The sequence below is a fragment of the Kogia breviceps genome, chromosome 9 (genome assembly GCF_026419965.1).
Source record: "Kogia breviceps isolate mKogBre1 chromosome 9, mKogBre1 haplotype 1, whole genome shotgun sequence".
In the NCBI taxonomy this organism is placed as follows: Eukaryota; Metazoa; Chordata; class Mammalia; order Artiodactyla; family Physeteridae; genus Kogia; species Kogia breviceps.
This window is the reverse complement of record NC_081318.1, coordinates 56,105,940-56,131,151: the sequence shown is the minus strand read 5'-3', so window position 1 is coordinate 56,131,151 and position 25,212 is coordinate 56,105,940. Positions and strand designations below refer to the sequence as shown.

The window sequence follows — 25,212 nt, the reverse complement described above, 5'->3', positions numbered from 1 at the left end:
CTGTTCCATAAGTATATTATTTCTAGCAATGTGTTGCAGGCTTGTGAAAGTAATAGTCCACAATGCATGCCACAGGCAAATGCCAATTTGAAAGATTTAAAGAAAAGTATAACAAACCATATTTGTTAGCGTTTTGAGGTACCAAAACCTTTGTGAAATTTCAAAGACCTTTCATTTCCTCAGGCCTATATACACCAATGCAGTCACATTATAAATTAGAACTCGCAAGCTCTTGCCTGTAGAAATATTTCCAAGGAATGTCTCATAAGTGTCTAGTGAGAGTCTCACATCCACTCCAGTGAATGCTCCCACTTCTCTGCCATCTTTTCCCCACACATCTGATGGTACTGCCGTAACCTCCCAGAACAGATGTTTCCCCCTCAGCTGAGGCACCAGAACCCTCCACATGCCAAACCATTTAGTGTTTCATTTTGTTTCACATTCTGTTAGGTAGACACATAGCTGTGCTCCTTGGGCACAAAGTTTTGCAAAATTTTCCTGAAACAAATATTCCAAATTTCCTCACTGCTCCCTGCTTACCACACAATTCACATATAAACTCCTTGGGCTCAGAGAGGACTCATCTTCATGGACACTAAGTGACAGACATGACAGACACCATTCTGCTCTCAAGACTACTCCCTTCCTTACAACCCTGAAGTTTTAGTACCAAGCCACACTTTTCTAGCTTCCTTTTCCCTTCAGAAGAAGCTTTCCCTCTTCTGGTAGAATCTTTTGGCAGGCCTGCTCCACCAGCTCAGAAATGCCCAGCCAGTCTGAGTTGAAATCATGTCTCAACTTATATTCAAGTTAGGTCTTCCACCACACACACAAAAAGTTAATAATTTCATGAGACACCGAAGACCTGAAATGTAGGCATCGTTCACTGGCACTCCCCTAGTGGGGAATGCAAAGAACATGGAAGTGGGATGTCAGAGGCTATATGTATTCCTAACTCACTCACTCACTAGTTGGATAACTCAGGTAAGATAGTGAACCTCTCTCAACCTCAGAGCCTAGATAATTCCAGCAATATTAGCCCATAATTTTGCCTGATGAGAATGTGTGAGAACACCCATCCTGGAGAGGGATGTTGACTGTCTCACATCCATCTTAGTGAGGCTCCCTTCTCACTAAGCATAACACATGGCATGAGAATGCAGGGGGAACAGTTGGACAGCCTAGGTCTCAGAGGGCAGGCATGGAGCCAGCGAAGCCGCAAAATGCAAGTGCAGGACAGAGAAACTTGGCTTTCTTTTGTAAAACAAGAGGCAGGAAAGAGAAGGAGATGTATCATTGAAACAAATCAAAGATAACTTTTCCTGAACTTCCTAATAGGCTAAGACAGGACATCTTTTTAGGATTAAGATGGAGAAAACTATTCCCTTGGATGGCATGAACTGAAGGTGTTCTCTCAAGACAAAGAGCAGCCCAGTTTGTCTCCCTAAGGCCAGAAGTCTCTGTATATTATAATAAAAATAACAGCTAACCTAGGGAGCATTTACTATATGCCAGACACTGAGTTAAGCATTTTACACATATTAGTATATTCATCATAACATCAACCCCAGTATCACCCCCTGCTTGAGATAATCAAAAATATTACCAGATATTGTCAAACTCTCCCCATGTTGAGAACCATTGTTTGGTACTAAAAATCCTTACCTAAAAGTCTGACAGTGGCCCCTTTCACAACTCTTGACCAGCAGTTCCTGTTCCCAGATTCCTTGAGATTATACAATTGGTTGTATGTAGGCATTAAACGAATTCATATTGGTATGATGCTTAGGAAAACTCCTTGCATATAGAAAACACTAATGTAAGTATTAGCTATTATTATTACTGTTTTTGTTATTGTCATCATGACAGGAAAGGTAGCAGAGTAGGGTAGAAGATAGCCTGTAGTGGACAATTGGAGATTTGGGGGATAATTATCCCCACTCTTGGGTAATCAAAATCAGGACTGCAGTGTGGAAGGTCCAGTCGTCAGTGACTAAGTCCATCAACCAAGGCCAGCAGTAGAAGCTTTGCAAACACAGTCAAAACATGAATCTTGTCCAGGCAGAAAATAAAATCCTCAAGAAAAAAGTAATTGCTTTCAGTGAGTCTTTATTAAAAAGTCATTCTGAGTAAATGATCACTTTCCCATTCTTGCAAATAATCCTTTTCATTGGAGTCTTGGGTGTATCCCACTTTGATGCAATCAAGCCATTGGACTTACTGAAGAACATGTCTCATGTCAAATAGGTCATGGCTTGAGGAAGAGAAAGGGTAGGTCCGCAGAGGAGTAAGAAGAGTAGACCAGGTTGATGTGTGAGGGACAAAACAGTAAAGAGAATCATACTATCTTGTTGCCCAATTTCTCATAATGAGTCAACGAGTAGGCAGCCATCTTTAACTGGTGACAGAGTGAAAAGGAAATGGTAAATCAGGGAGGCTGGAGTGCTAGCACGCCTGTGTGAAGTAAGCACTGGGACTCATTCCAGACACAACCACAGAGGGCTTTCAAGAGACACAGAGATGCTAAGGCATCCCCGAGGTAGCTTGTGAAATGCTGGGTAAAATCCACCCTAAGCCTTCACTGCTAAAACTGAGACTGACTGACAGGGTTCAGTGGTATCAACTACTTGAAAGCAAGAAATGTTAAAAATTTAGGGAACGTGAGAACACAGGACCTGAGAGAAGATTTTGCCATTTTCATTAAAAGCATCGTGTCAGCTTGGTAATGCTTACGGGCTTAGAAAAGCCACGCTGGGTTTCATAGGTCAGGGTTGTGAAGAAATCCGTTCATTCGCTGAAACAACCACCTTTCTATATGTCCACTCAGCTTCTCTGTATCTCAGTTTCTTCATCTGAAATAGCAGCCGTGTTGTACATGATTTTATCTTTTCACATAGAATATTTAATTCATTCTCATAACACTTTGAGAGGTGGGTGTTATCATCTTTAATTAATAGATAAAATTGGGGCTCTGAGAGGTTGTTAGTCACTTCCCTAAAGTCACATAAACTGTCCTAAGTACACCAGGCTCTCTATTTCAAATTCTATACTCTTTCTAGAATTCTACTGAAAACCAGAGATCAGCTCTCTGAGGCTTCTTTCAGCTCCAGAATTCCATGATTTTATGGGTTCTGTGTTTCTGAAAGCATGTCTGGTCCTTAATATTTTCCTCCCCTTATCCCGAAAGGGTTTAAATCATTGGAGGCAGATGACCCTCTCAAGTGGGGCTGTCTTTTCCTTTCCCCACCACTTCTTAATCCCTTTCTGTTCCAACCAGTTTAGAAGATCTGCAGATGGGCCTGTTCCATTTAATGTTTAGATTGAGAGTCTTACCTCAGAAAAGAACCACAGAGTGTAAGTTAGCTTTGGGAAAGGATAATCTAGACAGCTGCTCACAAAAGTCAGGGGTAACTAGGGACAGTCTAGACCTCGTGGTCTTCTCTGGGTGAATGGGGAGTAGAGCAATCTGAATTTGCAAGTTCAATGAGATGATACTCCCTTACACCTGGGAAGAGGCCACCTCAATATCTTCCACATCCAGCGAGTCCTTTACATGGAAGGCAGATGAGCTCTGGAAAAAACAAAACATGTCTCTTCTTGACTGAAACATCTTCATAGGGTTTCAGCAACTTTTAGGAAAATCCAAAATCCCAAGCACTGCCTCCAAGCTCCTCCAGAACCTTACCCCTTGTTCTTTATTTTCCAGCTCTGACTCTCTCAACATCCTTATATTCACATTGTGCTGGAATTCCTGCTCTTCTTGTGACAAGTTGTTAGCTACTTTCTGTGGACTCCTCTCCATCATGTGAAATGCCCCCAGCCAGTAAGATCTAGACCAAAGAAATCTCCTCTACAAGCACCTCGAGTACTTGGCTCCTACTTTTGGTAAGATCAGCTACTTTGGATTATCATTCTATTTCTCTCCACCATTAGTTGTTTATTTTCTTTTCATGCTGCTGAGCTCACAACAGGTGCTCAGTAAATGTTGGAGTAAACGTGTAAGTGTTAAGTCATTGTTCATGACAAAACATGTCATGAGCGCAGCTGATATTTACACAGACTCCTCTCTTTTGAGTCATCTCAGCTGGTTCGGCCATGAATGTGTCTTGCCTCATCTAGTGTTGTACTGGGGGTAGCTGATTGATGCAATTTTAGAAGCTCTAGAAGCTCTCCTACAGTGAAGGCCAAGGCATCTTACTTTTCTTGCACATGGTATGATACAGAGCACAGAATGGACACTAGAAGGTGAGTAAGAAATACATTTTACAACAGTGTATGAATTACATGTGTATTGTTACAAAGACTCTGGGCCATATTTTCTCTCGAATGGTGATTTCTGTGATGTCAAGGAGATACGAGGAATCCCACGAATTCTTCTACTTCCACATGTAGCTCCAGGAAAAAAGCATGTTGCTTTGGTGTCATGCTAACCTGAGATTGAATCCTTCTCCACCAAGTACTGATATTAGTACAATCTCTGTCAACTTAGTCAATGGAACTGAATGATGCAACCTACCTTATAAGGCTGTTGCAGTGAATGATTTGACATAGAGAAAGTAATTGACACAGTGCCTGGTGCATATTAGCTGCTCAGCTCATTGTAGGATTTTTGTTTAAACCCCACCCTCCCTTCCTCATAAGAAAACAAGACAGAATGAGAGACAAGGAAAATTATCCCTCTAAGATGCAGTTCAAAAAAGATCGTTTAGATAGGGAGAGGAGACCAAATTGTCTGCGGGTCTATTTTAGAACAGGACATGGGTTCCCAATTCAGGAAAAATGTATTTTTTTAAAGTCATGTAGCTTATCTTGAGGCACATTTTTTGGGGTTTGTAAACATTAAAAATTTCTACTTTTACATTAAAAGCCAAGATCAAACTATTTTCAGAGTACCATGTTGGTTCCCTGAGTTATGGAGGGCTCTATGCTTAGTCTATGGCTCCATAAATATTAATGAAGGGTCTAGATACCAGATGCTAATGGCAGCGGTGCTGGGCTAGTTCTCATGCCTTATGCTTGCACCCAGAGGGGTTGGCTATGACTTCATGTTTAAAGAACTGAGCTTCATGATACAATATATCAGGAGATGTGATGTATGTCTTCCTGCTACTGAACAATGAGCCCTATACAAACTCACAGCCATACACACATACGCATATTTAAATCAGCAAAAACCAAACTGGCTGGATTTATACAACTGTTTATTTTGTGTCTGAGTTTCAGTTTTTCACTGGAACTACATTTTTTTGTCTTTAATCTGATTGTTTTCCTAATGCCCAAAAAGCCTATGGTAGCTGTTTCTGTGAAAAGCAGCTACTTTCCCTAATTTCCCCCATCTTACTCCAAGGTTTCTCATACTTTTCAGTCACCATAACTCCTTTCCCACTCCTCCCCCCATCCACACACGACACTGTCAGTTCACCTGTCTCCTGTTTTTTCATCTGACTGTGGAAGTGTTTCTTTAACAGTGATCTAAGAATCTTTGTATCTGCATGTGTCTTCCTGGGATACGCCTTCATATACACACAGACCTGAATAGATGTGCTGCCGGCTGCTGGTCAAGGGGTTGGGTACCATTTTCACACTGAGTGGGGATGAGCCATCCTGTGCCTTCGTTTTGCATTCACTATAAATACACTGGCCATAGGAATCATCTAGCTGTTTGGTCATTGAAACTCCAAAGCAAATCCAACACATATGCCTGCCCATACAGTACCCCAAATTCATCATGCCCACACAACATCATTAGCTTGAAATCTCAAAATTATAACTGAAAATCATAAAAGAACTTAAAGAAATAACTGTTCACAATTTTACTTTTTAGCAGCAAGTAATAACTAAAACCCAGGAACTGTAAAAAGGACAACTGATTTGACAAAATAATCATCTGACTATAGCCTGACTTTTCCTTCTAAAAGAGTCTTACATTGTCATTAGATATTTTTTCTGTATCACAAAAAGGCAGGAAATAAATATATAAACATCCTTTAAAGAAATCCACTGTGGATGCATCCATGGGATTTATCACTAATATGACTTTCTAGAAGACAATATGAGAACATATATCCAGATTTCAAACGTTCATAATCTTCAAATCGGCAATTCTAGAAATTTATCTTAAAGATGTTACAAAAGTATACAAAGATGTATCCACAAGTACTTTTTAATAATGAAAAAAGAAACAGTATGATTAATACTAAGAAACCGTTTGAGAGAATGCTGTAGAACATAGTTATGGGCATGGGAATTTGAACATGATATGTTTCTAAATGAAAAAAGGAGGTTTTTGAAAGAACATATGTATGATTGTTTGTGCTTGTGTGTATTTGTGTGTACACACGCCTAGAAAAAATATCTAGAAAGATATTTTTCAAAGTATTAAATGAGTTATTATTGGTGGTAAGGTAAAGGTTATTTTTACTTACTTCTCTATGCCTCTTTGCATTGTACATGCAAATTGTACTTTGCATTGTACATTCTCTGCTTTGCAAGAGAATAAAAGTAAAACTATTTAAATTTGGGGAGGGGAGAGGAAATACATAACATTAGGAGACATACCAATATTAATGCCAAATTGACATGGTTAAAGTCCACTATCAAAATGTATACCACAGAATCTCAGAAGCCAAGTACAGTTATTGAAAATTCCCTCTGTGCTCACCCAAGCCCAGTTATGTGGTGAAGACTAGGGGAAACCATGACTGTAGAAAAGACCTGGAGCTTTCCCAACGGTGTCACACCACACACAGCGTTGCCTCCTTAGTGATTTAATATTTGCCACCTCCCCCTGCCTTCCCCAGTACTCATGGGCAGCCTGCTGGCGATTGATGGTCTCTCTATTGCCAGAAAGATAAGCTGAGCTGTCAGGGGAGTGGAGGTGACAGTGAAGAGGGGTGTGTTCTGCAAGGCAGAAGACATCCAGAAAAGCATGCCTATGGATGACATGCCTACCAAATCCAGAAGTGCACTTGCTCATTAGGACACAACCAGGCAAAACGTTCAATACAGGTTATTTAGCATCCATTGCAAAAAGTGAAACAGGTGCAGAAAAAAAATCCAGCCTTTATTTTCTTCTCTTTTCTTTTTCCTCTCTCTCTCCACCTCCCTCCCTCTCTTCCTCCCTTCCTCTCCTTATCTCTCTCAAGTTTCAAACATGTCTTATAACCTGTCATATGGGCCAAGCCATCCCTGGAGAGAGATGTTAAACCATTCTGAGTGGCAGCCTGTCATATTTAAATTTAAAATTTATAAGATAAATAAGTACTAGGGATGTAATGTACAATATGATAAATATAACTAACACTGCCACATGTTATATATGAAAATTGTTAAGGAAGTAAATCCTAAGAGTTCTCATCACAAGGAAAAAGAATATATTTTCTATTTCTTTAATTTCATATCTATATGAGATGATAGATGTTCACTAACTTATTGTGATAAACATTCCATGATGTATGTAGGTCAAATCATTATGTTGTACACATTAAACTTATACAGTGCAGTATGTCAATTATATCTCAATAAAACTGAAAGATAGATAGATGAGATAGATAGATAGATAGATAGATAGATAGATAGATAGATAGATAGAAAGGTGTGAAAACAAACAGAAAAAGTTTCCCTTTCCCCCTTGCATCCTGGTCGTGGAGATGGAGTAAGTCTGTTTTGTACACTCTTGACCACGGGCTTGACCAGCATCCAGTCTGTTCCTCGCAACACTTCTGCAAGCATCTCTAATCTGATGTGCTGCCTTATTTCCAACCTGCCTTGAGCTCAGACCCTCCACCAGGGCATATGATGGGCCAGTTAAAGCTGTACCCCAAGCAGAGGCAGAGCATGTAGATTTTGTTTAAAAGAACACATGGTGATCCATTCAAGAGGAAATGTTTGTCATCCTGGTCAGGTCTGGATCAAATCTGTGTTGGAGAACATGAAAGGAGCCCTGACTACAACACATCACCATGCTAATGTACCCTAGTCAGGTACACCGCTATTTCTTGCCATTTTCTTTTTTCTCATGTGAAGGTTGCCATCATTTCACACACATTTTGCAGTGATAAAGGTAGTTCTGTTACTAACCGTCTGGTAGGGGTTGGGGAGCAAGCATTTCATAACTGGGTTTCGACAACTTTGAATATACTTGCTCAGATCTCTCTCCATCCTAACTCTATCCTCTTTACATGACTTTTCTTCTTTAAATATAAATATGATGTCTTTCTCTGTGACACACAAAAACACAAGTTCTGCACAAATAGCCAGGGGATTGGAAACTCTGCTGCCCCATCCACAGTTAAATTTTAAAAATGGAATTAGGAACCTCAAACCATGATTCTCTCAAAGCAATTTGGAGATGAGCCATCACCAGACTGATGGGATGTAGGTAAAGCAACAAGTCACTCTAAATGTTGGAAACCAGAAGTCGGGGAAAGACCCTGCAGCCCCAAGGCTCTGGAATTTCCATCACTCACTGATCCTGAGAGGTCCAGCCCACTCACTTTCAGACCTGGAACATGATGGCCAGTTCAAGGAGAGACCAAGGCTTGTAGTGCCTTTAAGTTTGTTGTGGCTGTTGTTTATGTGTTTTAAACGATTTAGTTCCTAATGAGGTTATTTAGTGAAATATTCATCTCCCTCACTCAGTGGTGAAAGGGAAACAATCAAATATGCAGTAATGAAATATGCTGTTGGATTTTACAGACTTTCTCCCCTCCTTTCAGAAGGATTCTGTTACTTTCACCTCTCAGGTGTGTTACAATGTGTTTGAGAAAGAAAAAAAGGGTAAGAACAAATAGCATTTATAACCAGCCAATCAAGCAATAGTAATTGGCAACATCATTCACAGATATTCACCTGCAGTGCTAAGCCATATAGAAATGAGTGAGATTAGTTCCATTTCAGTTACAATAACAACAGGAACCAGGCTCATATGTTTTTATCTTAGTGGAGACAGGGGACAGACGGCAAAGAACATCTAAATTCAATGATCAGACAGGAATAAAGCCCTCCTCCCCCAAATCAAAATGAGATAATTGCCAGGGGCAGCTTGTCTTGTGTTCTGAGAGTTAGGAAGCAAATATATTTGCAGAAAGAGCCATAGGGAAGCAAAACGAAAATAAATCGCTCCAGTTCGAGGCATTCTTTGACTCTTTGGGGCACTGGCTCTTTTTTACACAATCCTCAGAAGAATGGATGGTTCAGAAACAAAACAAAACAAAATAGAACATGTAAGGGACCATATCTGCATGGCCCTGAGTGAAAAAATTCAGGCTTCCCAAATTTGTGTCTATGGTGTAATAAAGGTTTTAAAATCTACCTTGCTATATTTCTAATTCTTTTTCTCTACAACTGGGTCAAAACACAAAGAACACAAGTTGTAATAGAATTTTCTAAATTAATACTACACTGGAAAATAGAAATCAATGTTGGGAACTAAGAAAAAAAAAAGAATGTCTATTTAGCTTCTATGCCACCCTGAAAACAAGCAACCCTGAAGAGATCTGTTCACTTGGATCTGATCTGAGAATTTGCAATCTACCTTTCCTTACCTCTACCAAGTTAGTCCCACCCCTTCCTTCTACTCCCACTCATGGGCCCTTTATGATTTCCTCCCTCCTTTACATCTAAATGCAGAAGTGAAGTGAGAAAAGCTGTTTAAGTACTTAACTTACTGAGAAAGGAAACTAGCTGGCCATTTTTCATATTCCATGATATTAAAATAATTCATCTGAGTTTGCACTAATGACAGTAAATCTCTCGTGCTGACAAGTTGTGGTCAATTATCCTTTCTACAGCCTTTTAAAGCCGAAGGCCTAGGAAGTGTGTCAGTGTTGGAAACTCATGGCTTGCTAATTCAAACGAAGCAGCCAGCCAGCCTGAGCAGCTCTCTCGACAGTGTACCACCAGGGTCCTTGCCCCCAAACAGCTCTCCTAGGGACTTACAAGTGCTGGGGCACTTCCTCTGGAATTTACGTGTATGGGGGAAACAGTTTAAATAAAGTGGTGTGTTATTTATCCCTATAATGATGAGTTTAACAGCCACAATTAGGAAGGAAATTCTACAAGCCTGAACTCCAGTTACTTATTACTGCCACTGAAAGCCAATTAAAGTATCTAAGTAATTACAGGGATTGCTATCATCTGTCATCTGGTAAATCATATTAGAGGGAAGAGGCTCTTGGTTTGCTTTGGAAGTGTGTGATCTAGTCTCCGTCATGTTTTTGGACAAGGGAGTGTGTGAGGGGGCTTGCCCCCCACATCTGTGGATCTGTTCACCTGGGAGAGCAACAGAAGTGTTCACTGGATTTCCATCCAACCTCAGCAGCTGAGCAAAGAAGCAAGAGTCATCCAGGAGGTGTGTGGGAGGTGCCCACTTTGCCAGATAAGCCACCCGAGGACATTGCTCTTCAACTCAGGAGCCTCTAGTGGCACCTTGTTCCTTCTGGAGCTCCTACTATACCAGGTTCTTGTTCCTTTGCCCACTGCAAGGCTACCAGCTCCCTGACTACCTCCAGTGCCTTCTTTAGTCATCCTGGTGAGCTCGCTGTCTCATAAACGTTATCATCATGATTTAAATGACTTCTGTGCTTTTTCTCAGACTGTTACTTAAGATGCATTCCTTCCCTCTCTTCTGTCTATCAAAACCGCCTTCACCCTTCAAGGCCCAGCCAGAGTCCTGGCCTCTCCCTGATGTGGATCCAATACCAGACCTCTCCTTCTATGAGTTGCCTGTGGAATTCCAAATTTATTGCTCAGTGGTTCTCAGATTGGGAACACTAGCAGGGGCTACATCTTAAGTTTCCGCTTCTTGCCCAGCATCTGGGACACATTTACACCCCCAATGTGGTAACCTCTTGCTCCTTGATTTCTGTGGTTGCTGTAGTTTAGTCTCATGTTTGGTGAAATGTCTTGATCAGACCTAGCTGGTCTTCATTTATTTGCACCTTCCTTCCTTCAGCAGCATGTTTTGAATGGCTTACTTAGAGCAGGACACCAGAACCATGGCTTCTAAGTTTGAATCCAGTGCTTCCTCTCCAACTATAACGCCCTGATGGGAAACTGTTTGCTCACACCACCATGCACAAATCAAGGAGTCTTTCAGTGCTCATCATTCCTTCACCGGCCAACACTTGCAGGGAAATTATCATAAAAGCACATGGAAATATAGAAAGAATGAGCTCCATCTCCCCTGTGATTCCACACTGCTCTCCTCAGAGCATTCTCAGTCTGAGCCAGGCTAGACAAAGAGAAGAAAATATTTTTAAATGATCTTCCACATGACTTCAGGGCTTACATAGGATTCAAGTGTGGCGGAAGGGATGGGCAAAACTCAGGTCAGCCAGCTATGCTAGGGTCAGCCAGATATTGGGGTCGACTGGCCATGCTTGGATTGAATCAAGAACACCTTGCTGTTCTTCACATCCCAAGATAGATATTGGAATTTTAACTTTCCTTTTTGCAACCTCTTTATGTTTTGAAAATTCATTTCTTCTTGGAGTTAGACTTCCCAGAAGATCTCTTTTCTCATTCTCCCCTTTCATGGCATGTCCTTTGGTAGCTCCTGTTCTGCACCTGTGGTGTTTAGACTTAATAGTTCCACTAGCATTTGCCCCCAACATGTTGTTTGTATAAAAAAAAATATTCTGCATGAGTCCAAGGAAACTGACCAGGAAGAAACATGAAATCCAACTGATGGGAAAATCTACAAATTTTTTTCTTTAAAGCTTCTCACTATTTTCTGCAGGAAATGTTGCCCATAACAAAGCAGTGAAAATAGAATTGAAAATAAAGGCAAGACTGACAAATTCAGCAACATTGGACCATATCAAAGGACTGCTAAAAACCCTTCAATGGCTCAGATAGTAGCTGGTGTATTACAGTGAAACTATTGTACCTGCATCTAACACCCACACCACCAACATGTAGAGCCTAAGTTCAGTACAGGCCAGGATTGTGCTGTATGTCTCCCTGGTGGCTAGCATGGTGCCTGGCACATAGTATGCCCTCAGTAAATACTTGTACAGTGACTATTTGATCACCATTTGGTTATATAAATACCATGTGTTAGGTGTGGAGGTTTTAAAATACTAAGATACACGGTTCTCATCTTTAAGAAGTTCAAACCCTGGTACTGTGATTCTCAAGCTTGAGTGAGCATCAGAATTGCCCAGGAAGCTCTAAAAGTACAGATTTCCAGGCCTTACCCCCAGAGATTCTAATTCAGTAAGACTGGGTAAGGGCCCAGAATTCTATACTTTTAATAAGCCTCCAGACACCTCTGATGATCAGCCAGATTGGGAACTCTTAGACTAGTGGGTGGTAATAAAAGCCTTGTTTTTACATCTCTTTTCCCAAATATGAAGTATTTTCATACCTCATCTCACTTGATTCTTACTCTCTGAGTGGGGTAGAAACCCTGCAGTTTATGAGTGAGGACAGGAAGTGCAGAGAGGTCACATGGTTGACGAAGTCAGAATCTGGATTTGAACCTAGGATTTCCATCCACAAGCTCAGCACTGTTTCCTTCTCACTCACCCCCTCTTGAGAGTGATGACCCAGGTTAGCTCTGTTGGGTAAAGAGCAACAAACCATATGGGTCATCGTTAAATGGACAGCCAGTATATTCAGGTCTCTCTCCTAGGTTCTTTGGGAAAGAGTGAGAGGAAAATATTGCCTTCTTCACCTGCCCCACCCCCCATCCTCCACCCTTCGCCTTGGAGAATCACACTGGGAAAAAGAATTGATTATGGAGACAGGCTCTCTCAGTGATGCCTAGTAATGAAGGTTATTTCCTTATAGGTATGTTTTACCTAGAAAATAAGTCAACTGAGAAAGTCAAGCCTACTGGGTGGAATAAGCTCAGTTCACACTCCACAAGGTCCCTTGAGAGGGACCACATGATGAACTAGGCAGCAAACCAAATGCAATCCTTTACCTGAATGTGGCTCATGAACCCAGTCCCTCTGGATTGTTACCAGCTTCCCTCTGGATTGTTACTTAGCCCACCTTGCTTCACTCTTCTATCTGTGGTGTGGTTTAGATAAGTCATTAAAGGATTTATTTCACTATTATCATATAATCCAACATGACATTAACAGTGCATTTGACAGCAGATAGATGAAAATTCCAGCTGCTTTTCTGGAATAGTAACACAGCAAGTTTCATTTTGAAATGACAAGCTGTGAGAGAGCAGTGTCAGCAAAAGGTCCCTCCTGTACCTCCATGCAGGTACAGGGCCCGAAGCTTTTCCCTGCCACATCCCTGACAAGAAAAGGCCAGGGGTTCAATAGTGTGGATGCTGAGCTATCCCATCATTCAAGGATGTGGACCCTTCAGGCTGTGTCTGAGAGTGAAACAAGCCTCTGTGAAGCATACAGAGGGCTTGTGCTGACCACAGAAAAAAGGGAGTGGGTGTGGGGAGACAAGTCACTAGAAAAATAAGCAGAAACAAATGATCTCCTTTAGATTTTGCTTGGAAGTATTTCTGGGTGGAGGAGCTTCTCATGAAGGTCTTTGGTTTTTCCACTCAGAGACAACTTTCTTTCATGTGCTGGCACCAAGTATTACCTGAGGAAGTTTTGGAAGGGAGATAGAAAAGGAAAAGGCTGACAATTTGCCTATCCATTTATCAGAGCATAGGTACTCAAGCAAAATAACCAATGGCCCTTATTTCCTTATACTTACAATTGGAAATTAACAACTCTGAAAGGGCAGTTTTGAAGAAGGCGGCATTCTGTGATGGTTCTTCCTTTAGCATCTCCTGGGTTGGGATTTTCCGGCCTCAGCATACTAAAATCAGATCTCACTGGGTCGACTGAATTATACACACAAATATATAAATTCAGGACACCTTTTAAGTAATCAGTTTGAGACACTACATGCTTGATGGGAACCCTTCTCCTTTTAAATTGAGCTTTACAGCCAATGGTATGTTTATTTTAACCATAAGATATGTATCTACTGCCTATATTATTGCATAGCCCAGAGCAAGGTGCCACTCGGACACGATCTCATTCTACCAGTGGCAGCAAAGCTGGCCAGGGAACACAGCCTGAAGGGGGCTAGAATAACTGAGGCAGAAGAACAGATAAGTGACCTGGAAGATAAGAGAGTGGTAATAACTACCACAGAGCAGAATAAAGAAAAAAGAATGAAAAAAACTGAGGACAGCCTCAGAGACCTCTAGGATAATATTACACACACCAACATTTGAATTATAGGGGTCCCAGAAGAAGAAGAGAAAAAGAAAGGGACTGAGAAAATATTTGAAGAGATTATATTTGAAAACTTCCCTAATATGGGAAAGGAAATAGTCAATCAAGTCCAGGAAGTACAGAGAGTCCTATACAGGATAAATCCAAGGAGAAACACCCCAAGACACATATTAATCAAACTATTAAAAATTTTAATAGTTTAATGAAAAGTTTAATATCAGTTAAATATCAAAAATTAAATACAAAGAAAAAATATTAAAAGCAGCAAGGGATAAGCAACAAATAACATACAAGGGAATCCCCATAAGGTTAATAGCTGATCTTTCAGCAGAAACTATACAAGTCAGGAGGGAGTGGCAGGACATATTTAAATCGATGAAAAGGAAAAACCTATAACTAAGATTACTCTTCCCAGTAGAAATCTCATTCAGATTCAACAGAGAAATTCAAATCCTTATAGACAAGCAAAAGCTAAGAGAATTCAGCACAACCAAACCGGCTTTACAACAAATGCTAAAGTAACTTCTCTAGGCAGGAAACACAAGAGAAGGAAAAGACCTACAATAACAAACCTAAAACAATTAAGAAAATGGTCGCAGTAACATACATATCGGTAATTACCTTAAATGTAAATGGATTAAATGCTCCAACCAAAAGACATAGACTGGCTGAATGGATCCAAAAACAAGACCCATATATATGCTGTCTACAAGAGACCCACTTCATACCTAGGGACACATACAGACTGAAAGTGAGGGGATGGAAAAAGATATTCCATGCCAATGGAAATAAGAAGAAAGCTGGAGTAGCAATTCTCATATCAGACAAAATAGACTTTAAAACAAAAACTATTACAAGAGACAAAGAAGGACACTACATAACAATCAAGGGATCGATCCAAGAAGAAGGTATAACAATTGTAAATATTTATGCACCCAACATAGGCACACCTCAATACATAAAGCAAATGCTAACAGCCATAAAAGGGAAAATAGACAGTAACACAATCATAGTAGGGGACTGTAACACCCCACTTTCACAAATGGACAGGTCATCCAAAATGAAAATAAAAAAGGAAACACAAGCTTTAAATGCTACATTAGACAAGGTGGACTTGATTGATATTTATAGAACATTCCATCCAGAAACAACAGAATACACTTTCTTCTCAAGTGTTCAAGGAGCACTCTCCAGGATAGATCAAATCTTGAGTCACAAATCAAGCCTTGGTAAATTTAAGAAAATTGAAATCATATCAAGTATCTTTTCCAACCACAACGCTATGAGACTAGATATTAATTACAGGAAAAATCTTTAAAAAATACAAACACATGGAGGCTAAACAATAAACTACTAAATAACCAAGAGATCATTGAAGAAATCAAAGAGGAAATCCCAAAATACCTAGAGACAAATGACAATGAAAACACAATGACCCCAAACCTATGGGATGCAGCAAAAGCAGTTCTAAGAGGGAAGTTTACAGCAATACAATCCTAACTCAAGAAACAACTCAAATAAAAAACCTAACCTTACACCTAAAGCTATTAGAGAAAAGAAGAACAAAAAAACCCCCAAAGTTAGGAGAAAGAAAGAAATCATAAAGATAAGATCAGAAATAAATGAAAATGAAATGAAGGAAATGATAGCAAAGATCAATAAAACTAAAAGCTGGTTCTTGGAGAAGATAAACAAAATTGGTAAATCATTAGACAGACTCATCAAGAAGAAAAGGGAGAAGACTCAAATCAATAGAATTAGAAATGAAAAAGGAGAAGTGACACTGCAGAAATACAAAGGATCAAGAGAGATTAATACAAGCAACCATATTCCAATAAAATGGACAACCTGGAAGAAATGGACAAAGTCTTAGAAAAGCACAACCACCCAAGACTGAACCAGGAAGAAGTAGAAAATATAAACAGACCAAATACAAGCACTGAAGTTGAAACTGGGATTTAAAATCTTCCAACAAACAAAAGCCCAGGACAGATGGCTTCACCAGTGAATTCTATCAACATTTAGAGAAGAGGTAACACCTATCCTTCTCGAACTCTTCCAAAATATAGCAGAGGGAGGAACACTCCCAAACTCATTCTATGAGGTCACCATCACCCTAATACCAAAACCAAACAAAGATGCCACAAAAAAAGAAAACTACAGGCCAATATCACTGATCAACATAGATGCAAAAATCCTCAACAAAACACTAGCAAACAGAATTCAACAGCACATTAAAAGGATCAAATGGCATGATCAAGTGGGGTTTATCCCAGGAATGCAAGGATTCTTCAATGTATGCAAATCAATCAATGTGATACACCATATCAACAAATTGAAGGAGAAAAACCATATGATCATTTCAATAGATGCAGAAAAAACTTTTGAAAAAATTCAACACCCATTTATGATACTATTCCAGAAAGTAGGCATAGAGGGAACTTACCTCAACATAGTAAAGGCCATATATGACAAACCCACAGCCAACATCATTCTCAATGGTGAAAAACTGAAACCATTTCCACCACAATCAAGAACAAGACAAGGTTGCCCACACTCACCACTATTATTCAACATAGTTTCGGAAGTTTTGGCCACAGCAATCAGAGAAGAAAAAGAAATAAAAGTAATCCAAATCAGAAAAGAAGAAGTAAAACTGTCACTGTTTGCAGATGACATGATACTATACATACAGAATCCTAAAGATGCTACCAGAAAACTACTAGAGCTAATCAATGAATTTGGTAAAGTAGCAGGATACCAAATTAATGCACAGAAATCTCTTACATTCCTATACACTAATGATGAAAAATCTGAAACAGAATTTAAGGAAACACTCCCATTTACCACTGCAACAAAAAGAATAAAATACCTAGGAATAAACCTACTTAAGGAGACAAAAGACCAGTATGCAGAAAACTATAGGACACTGATGGAAGAAATTAAAGATGATACAAACAGATGGAGAGATATACCATGTTCTTAGATTGGAAGAACCAACATTGTGAAAGTGACTATACTACACAAAACAATCTACAGATTCAATGCAATCCCTATCAAACTACCAATGGCATTTTTCACAGAACTAGATCAAAAAATTTCACAATTTGTATGGAAACACAAAAGACCCTGAATATCCACAGCAATCTTGAGAAAGAAAAATAGAGCTGGAGGATTCAGGCTCCCTGATTTCAGAGTATACTACAAGCCTACAGTAATTAAGACATTATGGTACTGGCACAAATATAGATATATAGATCAATGGAACAGGATAGAAAGCCCAGAGATAAACCCCTGCACATATGGTCACCTTATCTTTGATAAAGGAGGTAAGAATATACAATGGAGAAAAGACAGCCTCTTCAGTAAGTGGTGCTGGCAAAACTGGACAGCTACATGTAAAAGAATGAAATTAGAACACTTCCTAATACCATACACAAAAATAAACTCAAAATGGATTGAAGACCTAAATGTAAGTCCAGACACTATCAAACTCTTAGAGGAAAACGTAGGCAGAACACTCTATGACATAAATCACAGCAAGATCATTTTTCACCCATCTCCTAGAGAAATGGAAATAAAAACAAAAATAAACAAATGGCACCTAATGAAACTTAAAAGCTTCTGCACAGTAAAGGAAACCATAAACAAGATGAAAAGACAACTCTCAGAATGGGAGAAAATATTTGCAAATGAAGCAACTGACAAAGGATTAATCTCCAAAATATATAAGCAGCTCATGCAGCTCAATATCAAAAAACAAACAACCCAATCCAAAACTGGGCAGAAGATCTAAATAGACATTTCTCCAAAGAAGATATACAGATTGCCAACAAACACATGAAAGGATGCTCAACATCACTAATCATTAGAGAAATGCAAATCAAAACTACAATGAGATATCATCTCACACTGGTCAGAATGGCCATCATCAAAAACTCTAGAAACAATAAATGCTGGAGAGGGTGTGGAGAAAAGAGAATACTCTTGCACTGCTGGTGGGAATGTAAATTGATACAGCCACTATGGAGAACAATATGGAGGTTCCTTAAAAAACTACAAATAGAACTACCATATGACCCAGCAATCCCACTACTGGGCATATACCCTGAGAAAACCATAATTCAAAAAGAGACATGTACCACAATGTTCACTGCAGCCCTATTTACAATAGCCAGGACATGGAAGGAACCTAAGTGTCCATCAACAGATGAATGGATAAAGAAGATGTGGCACATATATACAATGGAATATTACTCAGCCATAAAAAGAAACGAAATTGGGTTATTTGTAATGAGGATAATGGACTGTCATACAGAGTAAAGTAAGTCAGAAAGAGAAAATTACTGTATGCTAACACACATATATGGAATCTAAAAAAAACAAAAGGTTCTGAAGAACCTAGTGGCAGGACAGAAATAAAGACACAGATATAGGGAATGGACTTGAGGACACAGGGAGGTGGAAAGGTAGATGGGATGAAGTGAGAGAGTGGCAGGGACATATATACACTACCAAATGTAAAATAGATAGCTAGTGGGAAGCAGCCACATAGCATAGGGAGATGAGCTCGGTACTTTTTATCCACCTAGAGGGGTGAGATAAGGAGGGTGTGAGGGAGACACTAGAGGGAGGAGATATTGGGATATACGTATATGTATTGCTGATTCACTTTGTTATACAGTAGAAACTAACACAGCATTGTAAAGCAATTATACTCCAATAAAGATGTTAAAAAATAAATGTCATTCTGTAATTCTACTACAAAATGAGTTCAAATTTCAGAACATGTCTGAAAATGACATTGTCCTCTTAAATGATGTTCTACTGAGACAATCTTTTTTGAGGTTTCACTAATTTGGATCAAGAAAAATTAATTTTCTAATATTTAAATTATGACAGTTAACTAAAATGACCTTAGTATGTAGCTAGTTTCTATTTTTATTAACATTATATTATTGTATGTATTTTAAGTCTTGATTCCTCCATGAAGATATAACGTATTAATGACAGTTTTAAATGTGAAAGGTAAAATGCCCTATTTCTTTATTGTTGGAAATAAAAACACATGTCCCTGAATCAGGGTAGTGGTCAAGCAACCTACTAGTCAAGTAAGAGTAGAAGTTTTTCAAAATATCGTTGCAAATTTTTGTTTTGGGGAATTAATTTGAGAGAATTTTTGAAAATAGTCTGAAATGATGTGGAACCAGGCCTGGTAGATAGAGTGGGTTATAAAACTTTGTAATAATATTTTGGATGATTTGTAACTATAATGAAGAGAACAATTTTTCTTTTGGCTCAGAGATGACTCTACCAAAGAGAAATTTTGAAAATGTTTGGAGAAAGGGCAGTACCAGCGGAAGACACAATACACGTGTCCTCATGCATGACTGCCTTGAGGTGGCTCTCAATTGAACTTAAAGATTATGAGATGTTTGCTTACAAATCATCAGTTCAAGAACAGGATGGGAGAGGTTATGTTTATGTTTTAAAAACCTGATTGGGCTTCCCTGGTGGCGCAGTGGTTGAGAGTCCGCCTGCTGATGCAGGGGACACGGGTTCATGCCTTGGTCCAGGAAGATCCCACATGCCGCGGAGCGGCTAGGCCTGTGAGCCATGGCCTCTGAGCCTGCGCGTCTGGAGCCTGTGCTCCGCAGAGGGAGAGGCCACAGCAGTGAGAGGCCACGTACCCCCCGCCCCCCAAAAATCTGATTATCAAAGGTAACAAGTTTCACTTTTTAAGAAAATGAAAACACTTTTTTTTTTTTTTTTTTTTGCAAACGATACCAGAGTGAAATTATTCTAAGATCACATCTTAGGCAAAGACTCCTAAGAGCGCTTTTTATTTTCTAGATTAAAAAAGAAAAGATCCCACATACCCAACATTCCTCTCTATGCCTAAGAAATTAATTTCTCACCACTTTGGGTGATAGCAGCCAAAGTCATTCTGGGGTTAATCAAAAATTTTAAGACAAGGGATATAAGACATGGGAACACTGGTATATACAGGCCATGATTAACTAAGAAGTGTACATAAGTAACTAAGCTGTCCATTAAAAATGTTTTTAAAAAAAGGCTGGAAACTTGGCAAAATCTGTGATTTAAAAGCAGTTGATGTTAGTTGTCTTCATTATTAATACATTTATCTGTTACGATGCATCAGAAAAATTCTCTCTGAATATATCCATTTAACAAGTTTATGGTGGATAAAATAGACCTAAATAAAGCTACATATATTTAATTATACAATTTAATGTTTGTTGGATGTAAACATCCATGAAATCATCACACAATCAGTATTGTGAATAAATCTGTCACCCCCAAAAGTTTCCTCATGCCCCTCTGTAATTCGTCCCTCCCCAGACAACCATGAATTTGCTTTCTGTCACTATAGATTCTGTTACAAGATTTTATATAAATGGAGTCATTCCATATCTACTCTCTTTTGTCTGGCTTCTTTCACTCAGCCTAATTATTCTGAGATTCATCTGTGTTGTTGTATGTATCAGTATTTTATTCTTTTTTATTATTATTTATCCCTTTTTATTCTACTTATTCTAGATATTTCTATTTATTTATTTAATTTCCGTTTATAGATATACCAGAGTTTGTTTATCCGTTTACCTGTTGATGCTCATTTGAGATGTTTGCAGTTTTAAATTTTTATTCATAGAGCTGCTATGAACATTTATGTACAAATCTTTGTATAAACATATGATTTCTTTTCCCTTGAGTTGTAGTTAAGTGTACGTTTAAATTTTTAAGAAACTGCCAGTTTTCCAAAGCAGTTGTACCCTTTCTCATTTCCACCAGCAGTGTATGAGATTTCTGGCTCCTTCTTATCCTCCCCAGTACTTGGTACAGTCAGCTTCTTTTAGCTTTAACCCTTCTAATGCATGTGAAGTGATATCTCATTGTGGTTTTGATTTGCATTCCCCTGATGGATAATGATATTGAACTTCTTTTCATGTTTTTATTTGGCATCAGTATTTCTTCTTTAGTGAAGTGTCTGTTCAAATTTTACCAATTTTCACTGGGTTGCTTATCTTGTTAATTAGTCATGAGTTCTTTACATAACTTAGACACAATTCCTTTGTCAGATATATATCTTGTAAATATTTTATCCTAGGCTGTGGCTTTCATAACAATGCTGTTTGAAGAGCAAAACCTTTAACTTTTGATACAGTCTCATTTACTGACTTTTTTCTTTGGGGGTTGTGCTTTCAGTGTCATGTTTTAAAGTCTTTACCAAATTCAAGGTCCCTAGGGTTTTCTCCTATGTTTTCTTCTAGAAGTTTTATAGTTTTAGCTCTGACATTTAGGACTATGAGCCATGTTGAGTTAAATTTTATGTGTGATATCAGTTAAGAGTCAAGGTATATTTTATTTCATTTTTGCCTAAGGCTACCCAGTTGTTCCATCACTTAACCTCAGTGGACTATAGTTTCTTCATTTGTAAAATGGGATTACATCTTCCATCTCGAAAGTTTGTTGTGGAAACTAAATAAAACAATATATGTACAGTGCCTAGGACCTGATAGGCACTTAATAAATATAATTTCCTTCCTATACACCCTCCCCCAAAAAAACTCTTAAAAAAAACTATGGAACACTACTTACTGTGTATTAGAAAATGATTTATTACTTAGTACAAGATTTAAATAAAGATACGAGCAAAGAATTAATAGACTCTTGAAAGTTTGGTGCTAGAAAGGTTTTCAAAGCTTATTTCATCCAACCTTGTCTTCATTATTTCTTGGAGAACATGAAACCTGAGGGCTGACATGAGTCACCCAAAGTCATTCACCAAGATGGTGGCAAAGATGGGGTAGAACCCAACCCCTTAGCCCTCATCTCAACTCTTACTCATCATTACTTAATTGGTGGGCTACAAACAAATTTTTCAGAGTGAAAAATCACTGCATACATTGAAATAGAACAGTTTTAAAAGAGACATATAGTAATTTCCTCACAAAATTATTACTAATTACATCTAGTAGCCTGAAAGTGTTAGTACACAATCTTCTATCCAACAAAATTGAATTCATTATAGGTGGCTACTAAAATATTTGGGAATAAGTGTTAGGAGTAGATTCATAACATTATTGAGAGTTTTTTTAATGAATAAAAAAGGAAAATATTTATATACTTGGCTATGTGAAAATTAAAAATTTTGCTTGACAGAAGGCATCATAAAATAGAATTTTTAAAAATGAGACAAATTAGAAAAAACTGGCAAGCTATATTAAGAGCTTGATTGATACCCTTAATATATGATGAGCTGTCATGGATCCAGGGAAAACATGAAGACCCCAGCAGAAAATAGGCAAGGGGTACATACAAGTATGTCCCAGATAAACACACATAACCATTAAGCAGAAGGAAAGAGTCTCAACCCACTAACATTTAAAGATCATATCTGAAAAAATGAGATATATATTTACGTCAGAGATTTCCAAAATTTTAAAAAGAGTAGTAATACCCCACACCTTGTTGAGGGTGTGGAAAAAGGGCACCTTTCATGTATGCTGTTGCTGTGAGCCTAGTATTGACACAACTTTCCTGGAGTGCAATTTGGTAATTTCTATGAAAAATTCCATGAAATGATTGACCCAGAAATGCCATTGCCATGAATTTATCTTATAAAAATACCTACCCAAGTGCCTAAAGATATTTTTATTAAGACATACATTGCAGGCTGGGTTGAATATCAAAAACTGAGAAACCAACAAATGTCCACTCACCAATGAATAGTGTAAAAATAAATAGAGGGATGATGCACTCGTATGGCATATGCTCTGCTGTTCTCAGAAGAATGAGGTTGCTCTATATATATCACCTGGAAAAGTGTCAATGACGCACTAAGTGAAAAAGCAAATTGTAAAGATGTGTAGACTGATCCTACTTTGTAAAAGCGGGGAAGGGAGAAATAGGTATTTGAATATACATGGAAGAAAGCTTTACTCGGACTCCTTAGTTAAAAGTGACAGAATGAGGAGGAACTAGCAAAAGCCAGAAGGAATTGTTTAGCTCCCATCACTGGGAACCCACAGGTACAGTTGGCCCAAGAGGTAGCTGGATCTGGGGGCTCAGACAATGTTCTCAGCGTCTCCCACTGATTCTACCTCCCTCCATGTTTCGTCCTCATTCTTTTTCATCCCAGACAGCCGCCTCCCTCATGCAGCTCAAAAATATGGCCACTGGTAATCTAACTTCAGATTTTCTTAGTAGAATGACCTGCAAGAGTAAGAGAATTTCCTGCCATGTCCCGCAGGAACCACAGCTAGGACTCTGACATTTCAGTCCCACTCCCGTTAGGGATCAAGCCTTTTCCTGAAGCAATGACTTGGGTTGGGGGGCCAGGGCTCATTCTCAGTGGCAGGTGAAGCTCCTGACTCCATCTCTGGAGCAGTGGGAGCACAAGGTGGGCTCAGACTGGGGGCCAATGGTTCCCCACAGGGAGGACGTCTACTAAACAACCAGTATCTACTACATGCTGGATATCTTTAATAACAATAACGTTAAGAAGTGGGTTATTATTGTAATTGAAAAATGCAAGGTTGGCTCTCCAGAAAATGGTATGAAAAACAAAGAGCAAACCAGGAGTCCTATCTCACCTCTAATCAGGTGCCCTTTTCAAGATTTAAAAGAACAAAGACACACACACACAGAGGCACATTTTTCCATTATTTTGTCAACATGTGGCATAGGTTTTTCTTGGCAACAAAGTCGTTAATTTCTTCTGGAAAGATACCGGGAAAGGAATTTTTATTGAAGACGCTGATTCAACCTTTTCTGGGAGCAGAGACGCTTAGATTTTGTGAGATAAGTGAAGGGAATGTAGAGGCCGGGGTGCGTACTGAAGTGGCTCTGTGTGAGCTTGTCCTGGAGCCCCTCAGGGCAGGAGGACTGGAGCGTAAGGCCACCCCAGGCTTTCTGACAGCCTCTGAACGGGCGGTAAATGTCCCCAGAATGGATCTTTCTCTCCAGAAAGCAGTCAGCGCATTCTGTCTGTCACACTTGCCACTGACTGCCTTCTCCCCATCACCCCCCACTGCCACCCCCCAGTAGGTCTGTCAAAGAGAAACCAGGAATCAGGAATGCAAGACCTAACAGTTAAACTCATTAGCTTGGATTCCACAAATCCTGCATTTGAGATAAATCAGATAGGAGATATAATGAAGTTTCTGTATTTATTACCTTTGAATAAAAGATTTACTTTGCAAATTATAGGGTAAATAAGATTGCAGAGGAAAGGGCAAAGCTACTTTTCAAGCACCCTTCACTATTTCAGAAACATCCATCAACAGGTAATCAACTGATAAGCCAGTGACTAATGATAAATCACTGCTGTCTATTCAATCAAGTATTTTTTTAAAATCCTCTTCTACTAGACACTATAGCCTGGTTCCTCATTTCTGTGTATATCCTCGAGTAATTAAACAAAGTGTAATGCAGAATGTTTTACTAATTCAGATTACTGGAAAGTTTTTATTGTAGGACAGTTGACTCAGATGTGACGTCTGATATCAGATGTGATTTCTGGCATAGTTATAGTGGTTAAGACTTTTGAGTCAGCCTGGTTCAAGTTCAGGTTCTATCATTTAATGCCATCTTGGGCATGTTGCTTGACTCTCTGAGCCTCAGTTCTCTCATCTGTATAACTGGATAACTATACCCCTCTTATGGAATTGCTGTGAGGATTCAGTGAGATGCTTAGCACATAGTAATCCATCAGTAAATATTAGCTTTAGTTTTTAATCTTTTTAGTCATGAATTGTGTTTTAAATGTAACTGACTCTCCTAGGTTCCCAAGACATTTCCTTTTTAAAGTTTTGATTTAGTGAGAACAGAATAGAGTGAGAACAGAATAGGGCTGGCTTTAAACACATGTTGGCCAAGGGCTCAACTGTTCAGTACAATAGGTCATGTAGTATCTTGAAGGGAAAAAAGTCTATCATCTGAATCAATCTGTCAACTTTAGTTCATTGATTTTATAGGG

The 25,212-nt window shown here is 39.0% G+C and overlaps 1 protein-coding gene across 10 annotated transcripts in view; it reads left to right on the top strand.

Moving 5' to 3' along the window:
• MTERF1 (mitochondrial transcription termination factor 1) overlaps positions 1-25,212 on the top strand; it is a 710,255-nt gene that overhangs the window by 440,288 nt on the left and 244,755 nt on the right. For all 10 annotated transcript variants that reach the window (XR_010842225.1, XR_010842224.1, XR_010842223.1 and 7 more), the window contains one exon: positions 3,707-3,885. The gene's annotated coding sequence lies outside the window, so the exon portion shown is untranslated. The remainder of the gene's footprint in view (positions 1-3,706; positions 3,886-25,212) is intronic.